Source organism: Condylura cristata, unplaced genomic scaffold (genome assembly GCF_000260355.1).
Source record: "Condylura cristata isolate star-nosed mole 26May11 unplaced genomic scaffold, ConCri1.0 scaffold00024, whole genome shotgun sequence".
NCBI classification, from domain to species: Eukaryota; Metazoa; Chordata; class Mammalia; order Eulipotyphla; family Talpidae; genus Condylura; species Condylura cristata.
In genome coordinates this window covers 8275399-8288225 of record NW_004567125.1, presented here as the reverse complement: position 1 = coordinate 8288225, position 12827 = coordinate 8275399, and positions in this window count along the sequence as shown.

Below are 12827 nucleotides of genomic sequence, written 5' to 3'. Positions count from 1 at the left end.
CCAGCGAGTAACACAAGCCAAGGGAGCAGGGCTCAGTCATGCAGCTGCAGCAACCTGCTGTCCAGGAACCCCGACACCCAGGACCTCTTCCCAAGAGAAAAAGAGGCTCTGGGTGCGCCAGTGAAAGACAGTTTGATGCCACCACTTTAACCAAAAGAACAAAATGTGTGCATCTCAGTCCAGGTTTTGCACATATTGCGGGAGAGACGTATTTGCAACTTTTAAGTCAGCTTGAACCAGCTCTCTACCAGGAAGAATCATAACAATCATCAATCACCAGGCTCCAGTGGACCTATTTAAAGATATATAATTTGAGGGCCTCCTTGCTGGCGAAAGGGGTTGAGCACAGCATATTGAAGCTGTCCATAGCCACTGCAGCACGAGTTTGATCCCCAGCCCGGGAAGTGACCACATGGCGCAGCAGACCCCTCTCGTCCCCCTGCTGCTCCCCTCAGCAGTGTTTTTCAGTAGATCTGCCTGTCCTGCTCTGTTTCGGGTGAATCTTCGCACCCTCCCCCCACCACACACACACTTCTGGCCTGTACCCAATTCTTGTATGCATAATCTTTTTTAAAAAAAGATATTTTTCAACCTGTACATCAGTATTTGCAAAATTAAAAAAGAAAAATAATAATATTTCCAGGTTTATGTAAGTGTCTATACACCATAGGAAACTCCTTTTCCTGTTTCTATATTGGCATGCTTTTATTTTGGTTCTATATCTTTAAAATGACTATTTTATTAACTAACCAAGAAAACAATCTCCTTCAAATCTTTATGCCTGGATTTGATCACAAGTATTTTTAAAATGAGGTAATACTTTTCTTTCAGATTGTGCCCTTAATTAAATGAAACACAGAACCATTTAGTTTAGTTCCTATTTTAGGTGGTTTTCTTGTTTGTTTTGTTTTGTTTTGTTTTTTAGAAAGCACTAGGAAGCAAGTTCCCTTAATGCATGTGTTATCCCATCAAGGTTCCAGCCTGTTCAGAAGCCAATGTGGGTGAGTAGCACAGAGCTTTCCTTTGACCACTTCTTTATCCTTCAGTCAACTGGCTAGAAAACTCTACATGTGATATCTATTTCATGATTCCCTATGATCTCTGAAATTCGATTATTTCAAATAAAAATTAAAATGCTTTCAATCAAAAGCAGACTTTTGATTTTTTCACAAACAGATTTCATAGAGCTATTTTTGGTTATTTGTTTAACAAAATGATCATCTAGACTGTAATTCCAGAGAAACAGTTCTTTCAAATTGGCCCAGATTCTGATTTATCCCTATCATTGCCTTAGCAAGGATTCCCTGTTAAACCTGGTTTTCTCCAACCAAGCCAAAAAATAACAGCACAACTGGAAACATTGTCATTTGTTACTTTCTTATGGTTTATAGAGAAAAGAGAGAAAGTGTCATTCTCACCCAGAGCTGGTAGCCTGGAGACACTTTTTACATCAGGTCTGTGATTATGTCTTCAAACTACATATAAAATCATGTTTTCAAATCTAATTATAATTGCATTTCAAAGCCAAGAATAAATAATTTTTAAAAAGATATATATATGAAGTCGTTCTACAAATAGTTGACAAAAGCACATGTAAATGGGGTAGTAGGGAAAACTTTATTAAGACACTTAATGGGAGCTGAAACATAGCATATCCCCTTGTACATACTTAGGAAAATGAAAAACGAATAATACATTTCATGCAGCTAATTACATGCCACTCTGCAATGAATCCAGCACCCATAGTGGTTCCAGCAAACATCTGTATATAGCGTTGGCCATGGGTTACTCCCCAGAACCTCAGAATGTGACCTCATTTGGAAACAGTTTGCCACAGATGCAGCTATTAAGATGACATCATCCTGGAGTAGGGTGGCCTCTAATCCAGTGTGGCAGGTTTCCTTATAAAAAGAACATACAAGGAGAATGCCCGGAAAGATGAGAGTTATATCCCCACAAGCCAAGGACCCACCAGAAGGTGACAGAAGCACCCAGCAGACCCACCCAGAGACCCTCAGCCGAGCAAAGCTTGCCAACCACGTGGTCTCAGACTGCTGAACTGTGAGGTGAAACGTGTCTGTCGATCTAAGTTCCCTGGCTGTGGGACTTTGTGACAGCAGTTTCAGGACACTCACACAAAACCATCTTCCCTCCCTGCTAGTCCCTGGGACCTGTGGCAGAAGGACAGTGAGGGGGCGAGGGCAGGGGAGCTCTTCCCAGTTCCAAGTGTGTCCTACAAGTTCCTTTCCTGGTGGCCTAAGGAGCTGTGTCTGTTCACCCACAACCTGTAAGCAAGCTTCTCTCACTCAGAGAAATCCAGCCCTGGCCACGAGTAGGGGCTCCAACCCGCAGGTGTGAATGCACTTCCTCGGTCTTGTCATTGGACGAGCTCCCCACCACTTGTAGGTGACTGAGTACAGACCAAGCTAAGAAAAGGGATTATGTAATCCCTGCTAGGCCCGTGAGAAAGCATCACTCATCTCTGTGAGTTATTCACTTTGTGAGTACCCGGTACCAAGCTACCAGCTTATCTTCTGTTTCCATTTGGGAAAAAGCACAGACTTGATTCTGCCTAACAGTGAGTGTCCTGCTGACTAGTACTTGAGCCAATCTGAGCCTGTGAATAAAAGTCACAAGGTCCATTTCTGCCCAGAGCATCAAGTTCTTGTGAAAATACCTGCAGGCAGCAGCCTCTCAGAACCCGTGTCTCACTCAGCACAAAGGCCTCTGCTTTCCCCGTGGAGCAGATGGTGTGGAACATGGGGTCCTACGTGAAGTCCTGCCATCTCAGTTTGGGTTCCCCAAAGCTGACACTGAGACAGAATGCAGGCAGTTTATTGGGCATGCTCAGTGAGTGGAGGGGTAGAGAATGAAAGGCTGAGGGTCAGACACATTGGCAGGTCATGCTCAGGGACATGACTTCAATCCTTCAGGGGCCTCTGGGAAATTCTGTCACCCCCTTGGGATGGTCCATCAGAGCTAGGGCTGTTCTCTCTGTCCCTGGAGAAGGAATAAAATCCCCAGCTCTTCTGGGCTGCCCCTCAGTTCAGGAGAAAGGTTTCAGATAACTGGCCAGAGCCTGGCGTTCCTGTGGCCTAATCTGAGCAATAGGGATGCTGAGAGAGAGACCTGACTGGGTGGGACCCAAGTGAGCAGGCCTGCCCTACCTGACCCCCACCCAACTTTGTCCAGGATGCAGGTGTCTCATCCACACTGTGCTGAGTTTCTGCTGCTGCTGTAACAAGTGACACAAGACAACAAACATTTCCTTACTCTCAGTTCTAGAGACAAAAGTCGGAAATCAAGATGTTCCCCCAGGCCCACATTCCCTCTAAGCGCACTAGGGAGGGTCTTTCTTGGCATATCCCAACTTCCAGTGATGGTTCCAGCATCCTTGGAATTGGGCACATCACTCCAGTTCCTGCCTCCACTGTCACGTGGTCTTTTCCTCTCTTTGTTTCTGGCCTCTTATAAAGGTGTTTGTCATTGAATCTGCAGCAAACCCTAAATCCAGGGTGATGTAATCTTTATGAATTACATCTGCAAATACGCTATTTCCAAACAATCAGATCCTTTTTAGAGCTAGTTCCTGACCTCCATGCTTTATCCCACTATACTGCCATCTCTACCTCTCTGTTATCACCCCACAACTACCAGAGAATTCTCCAGGCACAATCTGTCAACCCGGGCTTCCCCTAGTATATCAGTCAGAATGAGGTTCACCAAAGTATGGTGGCTATGGGTAGAAGTTTACTTCTCTCTCAAGTTCAAGTCTGGAGGTCAGACACATCACTGTTGAGAGGCATTTCTGTTATTCTCAGACCCAGGCTCCTTTCAGCCCCCGACTCCCTCCTTTCTAAGGCATTTGCCCTCATGGCCCCAAGATGGTAGCTAGAATTCCAGCCATCACATCCAAATTCCAAGCAGCAAGACTGAGGACACAAATAATAAAACAGATTTGAGACAAATGTTACTTGTCTTTTAAGACAAAGATTCCTGAAAGCATTCTTCTCTGGGATGTGTTCCATTGACCAGTACTTAGTCACACGGTGCATACACAGCTGCAGAGAGGCTGAGAAATATAGTCTTTATTTTGGAAGCCAACTAAAAAATGGAGATTTTATTATTATGGAAGAAAGAGAGCGTATATAGGGGGGCAAACAGCAATTTCTGTTCTACCAGGATCCCTGAAGCATGTTCCCCCTGGAATTTAAGCCAAAGGTCAAAGTCCCCCCATATTTAAATTCCCAAATCTCTCCCTACCTCCTCCCCCATACATCACCCCCATCACTATCAGCATCTTCATCCAGTCAGGATGGGGTCATCTTCTCTTCCTCTTCCGGTCTTACACCTGAGCTTGTGGTTTCTGAATGTCAAAGCTAAATATTTGCCCACTTCCTTCTGACTGCTGTTGAAATGGGGCTCAAGGAGGGTCACTCAAATTGTAGAGTACACAAGGTGATTGGGATGGGAAAGGGAAAGACTTCACAAATGGATGTTCCAGAACTGCACTAAGCCCACTGAATTTCTTTGTTCATACTTCTTGTAATCATATTTCACATTTATAACTGCTCATCAGAGACTATGGCAAGAGATTATGCAGTTTGCACAGAGGCAAACTGAGCCCCCACATGGCAATCCCATAGTGGTGTCTCACTGTGTTCCAGCACCATACTAAACATCTCTCCTGCATGAATCTTCATCTTCCCTGCTCCTGATGTCGCTGTCTCCATTTCAAAAGGGACAGACACTGAGGCCCACAGGGGAGAGGCAGGGCTGGCCTGGGCTATTTGATCCTGGAGATCATGTCCTGCTACTAAACCACACTAGAACACAAGCCATGGCTCCCCATCTTAGACACCCTTGGCCAATGCAAGCAGCCTTATTCTCAGAATGGCACTCCAGAGTCCAGGTTGGAAATGAAAATGCATCTGAGGTCTCATTGGACAAAATGAGTGGCAAGCTCCAGAGCAGTCTCCCCTCTTCCTGCCATGACCCAGGGACATGAAGCAAGAACAGGAGCAGAAGCAAGGAACTCTCTGGGGCTGGGATGTCCTGTGGGAAATGCCCAGCAGAACATTCAGAGAGATTTCCAAAAGCCCCACAAAGCACTAAATGGTGCCCACAGCAGACCTCCAGGAAAGCAGTAGCAGAACCCCGAAGAGAAGTGGGAACCACCTCCCTACTCTGCACACTCCTCAGGAAAACCCAGAAAGGACGATGAGGCTTGGTGGTGCCTCTAGCACATCTTCCCTGACAGCGGGCAGTAGAGCAAGGCTGAGGCCAGGCCGCAGTGCCCAGCCATGCGGACTGGTTTCCCTTCAGGCCTCAGACTGCAACACACCTCTACCTCTCGGGCCGGCCATACTGAGTCCTCAAATCCACAGAGCTTGTCTCTGCTCCCCACCCAGTGGTTCCTGCCCAAGGGAGGTGTCACTGATCCCTGAAGTCTCTGAATAAGGGGTTCCCTGAAAGCAGTGGATAAGGAGGATGACTTGAAACTACAGCAAATGCCCACAGCCAATAAGGCAATAGGCTTCTGTCCACAGGCTGGTGCTCAGAGCTTTTCTAAATATTTTTCTTGTATCTTGGTGAGAGAATGGCTGAAGCTTATATAATCCTAATGTGATTAGGCCCTGGACTTCTGGATTCCAGGTTTGAAGGCTGTCTTCATGAACCTTGACAATTCTGTCTTGATTCACATTAGTTGGCGGTCCAAGGCTCCCGTGACGGGTTCCAGAAAGGGCTCATTCACCGTGAGGGCCCTCCTTGTGAAGGGGGTTGAAGAGGCAGATAGCAGAGCCTGCACAAAGGACAGCCCCTCAAAGTATCCCTCCCAGGGCCCCTCTCAAACCCGGCTTCAATGCAGACAGACCTCGGCGCTGGGATGGGCCCCAAGGCCGCCCTCCACCATGCCTGTTCTGCCACCACCATCTTCATTTGGGTCTTCTCGCCTTCTTGGCACTGCCACCATGGTGCTTGCGGGGGTTGCTGGGGGGCAGTGGGCTGTGACGTCGGCCTCCGCTGTCTGTTGACCCTGGAGGAGGTGCCAAGACTTCAGCCAGTGGTCAAGGTAAATGCCAGCAAAGCTGGGGCCCAGCCAGGTTTCCATGGCTTCATCCTGTGTGAACGCCTATCCCTGGCCTAAGTCACCCACCAGACAGCTCAAGCCCACAGGGCTCCTTCTCCTTCCTCCAGCCCTGCCCAGGCCCCAGACCACCTGTGGGACCAGGGCACTCCTTTTCCCCAAAGTCAGCCTTGGTCTCTGCTACTCCAGTAGTAGTGCTCAGGCCTCTTCCCAGTGTTTTCTCCACTGTGCTGGGTGCATGTCATTAGGGTGGTGGACCCCTTGGGGAACATGTCCCTTCCCCCACATGTAAGGACACCTTAAAGCCAACCATGCATGGCTATTACTCAGCCTGCTCTGGGTTGGGAGCTTCCAGCCCCAAGGTCAAGCCTAGTAAACACTTTTGACACCCTTTCCCCAAGAACCCTGAAAAGAAGGTTGAGGAGAAGGTCTCAACCTTTTCCCAAACTGTGCCATGAGAGAGCGGGTTAAAGGTACACCCCAGCAAAGGAGGGAGCCCTGGTGAGAGGTCATGCGTGAGGTCATGCCACCCTCCTCACTTCTCTGCATGGAGTCAATGTGCAAATCTGGGTGCCAGGCGACAGAGGGAAGCAGGGGCTGACCTCGGATGTCCCGGGGCAGGAGGGGCGCCCTGCTCGGGCCTGCGCTGCTCTGCCACATGGCGCTGGGGAAGGTGAAGCTGACCTCCGGCACGTGAAGCGTGTTCTCGTCTACACAGTGACACAGGAGACAAAGGAATGTTGTTATATTCTTAGGGCTCAGCCAGTGAGTCCTGGGAACAAAATGAAACAAAGGTGAACAGATGAAGTCTGGTGAGCTCATGCTATGTGCCGGGCTCCAGACACCTCACTGCCCTGTAATGGTTTTGTTTTTTGTTTTTTGTTTTTTTTTTTTTACATGAACTCCTGAGCTCTGGCTTTTCTGGAACTTTCGTCCTCCTCTGGCTTTTGGCACCTTGTCCCTCTCCAGCAACTTTGTTCTTCCTTTCCTTCTGTTCTCTTAACTGACCCTCACATGGCAATGTAAGAGATTCCAGGGTTATGAGTGTCTAATTAACTGAGAAGAGTTAATCAGGCCTCATCATCCAACAGGAAAGGAAGCAAGAGGTATGGCAGCGAGAGAAGTGGGTATCTCTGTTGGATAGGAGTTGGTCACTCACTTCCTCAGGTGTCTGCTCAACAAAGAGGCAATTTGTTACTCCCCAAAGAGGCCCCAGACTGCTGGAGCTAAAGACCACACCATGCTTCCTCTCTATCCTCTTCATTCACTTTATTTTCTTTCCAGCACAGGCATCACCAACACATTTATATTGAAATGTCTGTCTTCCCTAATTCAAAGCCAACCCCACAAGAGGAAGGGCTGTATTTTGTGCACTGAGTCTCCCCAGGGTCGAGCAGAGTGCTCGACACTTCAACAGGGCTCAATAACTGCTTGCTGAGAACATCTGCGAGTGAATGGGAGCTGAGAAGTCAGGGTTTTCATCTCATGTCTGCAGCTGCCTTTTCATCTGACCCTCTGTGGGTCACTTCCTCTCTTTGAGCCTTGGTTTCCATATCTTTCAAATGAGAGTCACAAAAGTTAACAAGTACTAGCAAGGACTTCTGCCTCAGGCCCCACTGGTGGAATGTGCAATGGGGCAAGCACCTTTGCAAGACAGTCTGGCAATTTTTCCAGCAGTTAGGATGACCTCACCATCCAGATTCCACTCAGTTTCAAAAAACTGAAAACAGATATCTAAACTAAAACCTGTGCCCAGACAGTAATAACAGCATCGTTGATAATGGCCAAAAGGTGGGAAAAACTCAAGTGCCAATGGACAGATGGATGAATAAACAAAATGCGGTCCGTGCATACACCAGAATATTACTCAATCATAAAAATTAATAAAGTTCTGATTTGTGTGTCAACTTCAACAAGCAATGAAAATATGAAGCTAAGTGAAAGAAATAAGCCCCCAAAACATCTATTGCATGATTCCACTTATATTAAATGACCAGGGTTGGTAAATCCATAGACCCAGTGTGGATTAGTGAGTGCCAGGAGCTAGGGAATGAGACAGTAAGAAGTTCTTACTTAGAGTTCAAGGTTTCCTTTGGGGGTGATAAGTGCTCTGGAACTACATAGTATGGTGGATGCACAAAATTATGAGTGTACTAAATGACCCTATACTGTACATTTGAAAGTAATGAGTTTTGTTATGTCAAATTTATAAGAACCAGAAATTTGGACTGAAGCTTCCAGGGCCCACAAATCAGATGTGCACACAGTCTAGGCAAGACAAAAAAGAGGGCAAGAGGCTGAGAGACCCAGCAGGCTCAGCAGATAATAACTGAACCCTGACCCTAGAGATGGGGGGTCCACTCAGCCCTCCACCCACTGACCACTGCTTATTGAGCCGGGACTCTGGGTCCTGGCCCCACAGCAGGGAACGACACTAACAGATGTCCCTGCACACAGGTCCAGCAGGGGAGGGAGACAAAGAACTAGCACACAGTTCACTAGGCAGTCCCTCAGTGGGGTATGTATGAAATGAGGATGTCCCTAAGGATGGAAGTCAGGAGGGGAGGTTATCTCTCTCGAGCTTCCTCTTGTAAAAGCTGCTGAATGTTTGCATTTTATGCACACTCTGACTTTTCATATTCCATTCAAATATTCTCTGGGCAAATAGACAGCTTCCCCACCCAGACCCTGAGCTCAAGGTCTGGGAGTGGTCAGTTTGTAATCTCTGCTTTTGCTATATAAGAGTTAAACTGCTCTGGATATTATTCAGGTAACCCTTAATTAAGGTGGAAGAGCTCCTCATTTAGAGGACTTCAACGGCTTTTTAGAAAAGCTGTAGAAAAGTTTCCATCTTCCAAACTGAGCTGGCAGGTAACTTTAGAGAGGATCTAATGCCCACACAACCCAGGATGGGAAGGAGAGCAAAAGTGCAGGAGCCTCTGGGGACAGAAGTGTCAGCAGACCTGCACTGCCACCACAGATCTGTGTCCCTGGTGAGCTCCTTTACCTCCTGCTCCTTGCTTATCAGTCTCTGAAATGGACACCTACTTTGGAGTGATGTTGTGGAGGGTAAATGGGTTTTGTTTTAAAGATTTATTTATTTATTTATGCATACAGAACTGGGGTACAGGCCAGAGGTGCAGGGGGTGAGAGGATTCACCAGAGACAGAGTGGGGAGCAGAACAGGAAGATTGACTGATACATACTGCTGAGGGGAGCAGTGGGCGGATCAGAAGAGGTCTGCCATGCCATGTGGGTCTCCTCCCTGGCCAGGGATTGAACTCATGCTGCAGTGGCTGCAATAGCTCAATAGTGCCGTTGTGCCACCAGGGAGGGCCCAAGTGAGTTTTATCTTTTCTGGTCTCTACCAGCTGGCCAGTGTTGATCTTCCTTCCTCTCATATGTACTCAGGGCCTGGCCATAACTGCAAATCCAGATGAAATACCCAGTGGGACATGCTATGAGGATCAGCAACACCCCTACCCTAAGCTGCCATCAAGCAATCATATCAGGACTTGGCCTAGGGAGTCTCCCCGGGGAGTTTCAGGCCTCTGCAAGCACTGTAGTATGTCATCTGCAGACTCACTGGGAAGGATCATCATCAACACAAGCCTGCACAGGCCCCTGTCTGAGAAAGGGGATACCTGGTATACAAGTTACCTGCATGTGTGTTCCTATGAGTGGCTACTGACTGGCCACTCACTGGCCATTCACTATCTGCAAATCACAGTAGATCATTCCGTAACTAACTAGTATAGTATCTTGAGGCAGGCCTGGGGCCACTAGACTGCTGTTAACCTAGATGCTGACTATTTCCATGGTGGTCTCGGGATAACTCTGCCTGTGATAACACCAAATACTTTTCTGACACAAATAGCACTTGATGATGTCCCCTTCTCTGTTCCTGGTAAAACTTGTCCCCCATTCCCTAACCCACCCTCCAGACCTTATTTCTCATGCCATTGTTGCATAATCAGCTTTTACTAGCCTGTGTGACATCCATAAACAGCTCAAGTAGCAGAGTCTTGCCTTGCAAATCTGTTCCACTACTGCTATGTCCCTTATCACATTCCTACTTCACAGTGGCAACAAAGTTCCTGTCACAACACCTGCAAGTGTTCCTGCATATTTACCAATTACAGATGTGTGTTCTCCAAGCAGAAGAGCCAGTATGGGGGATGGGGGGGCATAGAGGTGCCAGACCTGGCTGTGCCATCAACATGTGACGTGACCCTGGAGATATCACTTCTACTCTCTGGGCCTCAGTTTACCAATCTGAACCAACTGGGACACACAATTGTAGAGTAAGCATCTCTGTGCCCCACAGGGACTCTTTGGAGATACAAATGAGAGATGAGGGTTCAGTTTTTCCTTGGAACATCAAGAGAGTTCACAGCATCACACAGTAGACCAGAGAATCAGCCTGATTCCAACAAAGACAGGTACCCCTTGCTTTCCAACCCAGTAATAGTCCACTCATTTCTATTTGAAAAAGAGTCATTTCTATTGCATATGATTAGGCACTAAATAATATTAGAAAATTACTCTTAATTCTCAGCTCTTAATTAGCTGTGACATACTATACTCTGTTATCAGTTAGAGCTTTTGAAATATTTATGGTTGAAATGACATGAGCTGGGTTTTTCTTAAAACAAGCAAATAACAAGCAAATGAAGGAAAGTGTGGGAAAGGCCACTACAACCCAAGTGACCAGATTTTTGTCTATATTGAAGGCTGCCTCAGAGGTAAATGCTGTTCTATTCCTATATAAAGGGTTTCATAATAAAACACTGAGGAAAGCAGATTTTGCTTTTAATCATTTACACTCCCTAAAGGAGATATAAACAACAATGGCTGTGCTTGGGGTTATGCTTGGGGTCTGTGCTTGTGATCACAGGAGACTAGAACCTTCTGGCTAAATCATCTACTATGCTCACTCATGCCCACCCACCCCCACAGGTACACCCTTAGCACTTCCTCCAGGTGAGGAAATGGAGACCAGCGTCACCTGCTTGCCAGCTGTAGGAGAGTTGTTGAATTAATTCTGCCCCCATGTACTTCAAAGTGCCCTTCCTAACTGTTCCGCAGCCACTGTGATTTTTATTGTTTTATGAACTATATAAACAGAATAAAAATAAACAAATAAAAATTTTTGAAAGCAGAAAGTGACATAAGGATAAAGAATACTTTGTTTGATTAAAAGTGTTTTATGCTTTTTTTAAGTGTTATTGCAGAACTGCCCTGTTCCTTGCAATGAGAATAGTTGACAAATCACAGATAGATCTGAATTCCACCAAGATCAAAGATTCCTGAAAAGCCTTTGAAACTGTGGCTATGACTCTGCTTGTGCCAAGGTGCACGCCCATCAGCAAGATTGAGTGTAGATATGTAACCTTCTGTCCTTGAACTGTGGATCAAGAGCCCACTGAGAAGATATTCTAATACAACAAGAAATAAAAGGGTGTGTGGAAGTCCGATTAAGAGTTAGGGACCCAGAGCCAGCTTACCTTGCTTCAGGTGCCAACTCTGTCCCCCTCCACCCGCTTTATGACCTGGGACAAGTCCCTAACCTCTCTGTGTCTCAATGTCCTCTTCAGTATAAAAGAGATGAGTTATTTCTTCCTCATAGAAGCCTGGTGAGGACATGCTGTCTGGCACATAGTAAGTGCTAATAAATGGAAGCTGATGTTCTATGCCCAGTATATGGGCATACTGCAGTTCTCGTCATCCACTGCCAGGACTGGCCGTGGTGCTGTCAAACTGCCTAGACCTCTCCAAACACTAGGTCCCCAATTCTGCTCTTTGCTTGTTGAAAGATAATAACAGAGTACAAGTGCCCTTTTGAACACTGACATCTGCCAAACTGCTTTTACATAGAGATAGATCAGAAACCGCACTAGTACCCAGAATAAGGGCGAAAGCCCGCATCACCCTGCAGCCAACCAGGGAAGTCATCTTACAATCATCTTTCTGGGGAGTGGGGGAACTGTGATTGTTTTCTTATTTTTTTATTTTATTTACATTCCACTATCTTCAATGAACATATATTCTTTTGTAATACCAACCATAACAGGAGCCAGGGTTCAAAACTAAATTAAAAGGAGGCGTAGGAGCCAAGGATTTAGGCTAAATAAAGGCAACCTCCTGGAGTAGGCCAGAAGCAAAAGTAAAAACCTCTGAAAATATTTACTGGCACAAAGACAATGGCCTTGGCTCACTCACTGTCCTAAAAACATGAAACTAACTCTCACACCCCGGAGCAAGCAACTGCTAGCAGCCCCATGGTCCCCACTTTCTAAGGATTTACATTCAGGAGGAGGGGTCATCTTAAGATTTAGGAGGGGAAAAATGTTTTCTGGTTTTGATACTGTACCTGTGTGTAAGCTGAGGCTGGGTTTTGCCTTGGAAGCTGCAGGGACAGCAGGGAAAAAGCTCTTGCCTGACGGCTTTGGCAGTTGAAGGAGCGCAGGGGGCGGCTGACTCTCACACAAGTGTTCCACGGAGGGGGCCTGAAGCTTGTCTGTAACCTGCAGGGGAAAACACACAGCAGGGCAGGGTGTGGGAAGCAGGGAGTGAAGGGATGAAATGCCAGGGTCATTGTGAGCTGAAGCCAGGCATTCATTAATGCCTACCTTTGCAGACCGCTATGAACATGCAGGGTACCTCAGCGAATATAATGGCAGAATCACTGAGGATCTTCCTTCTCCTTCAACCCCCAAGGAATAATAAACAACGGATG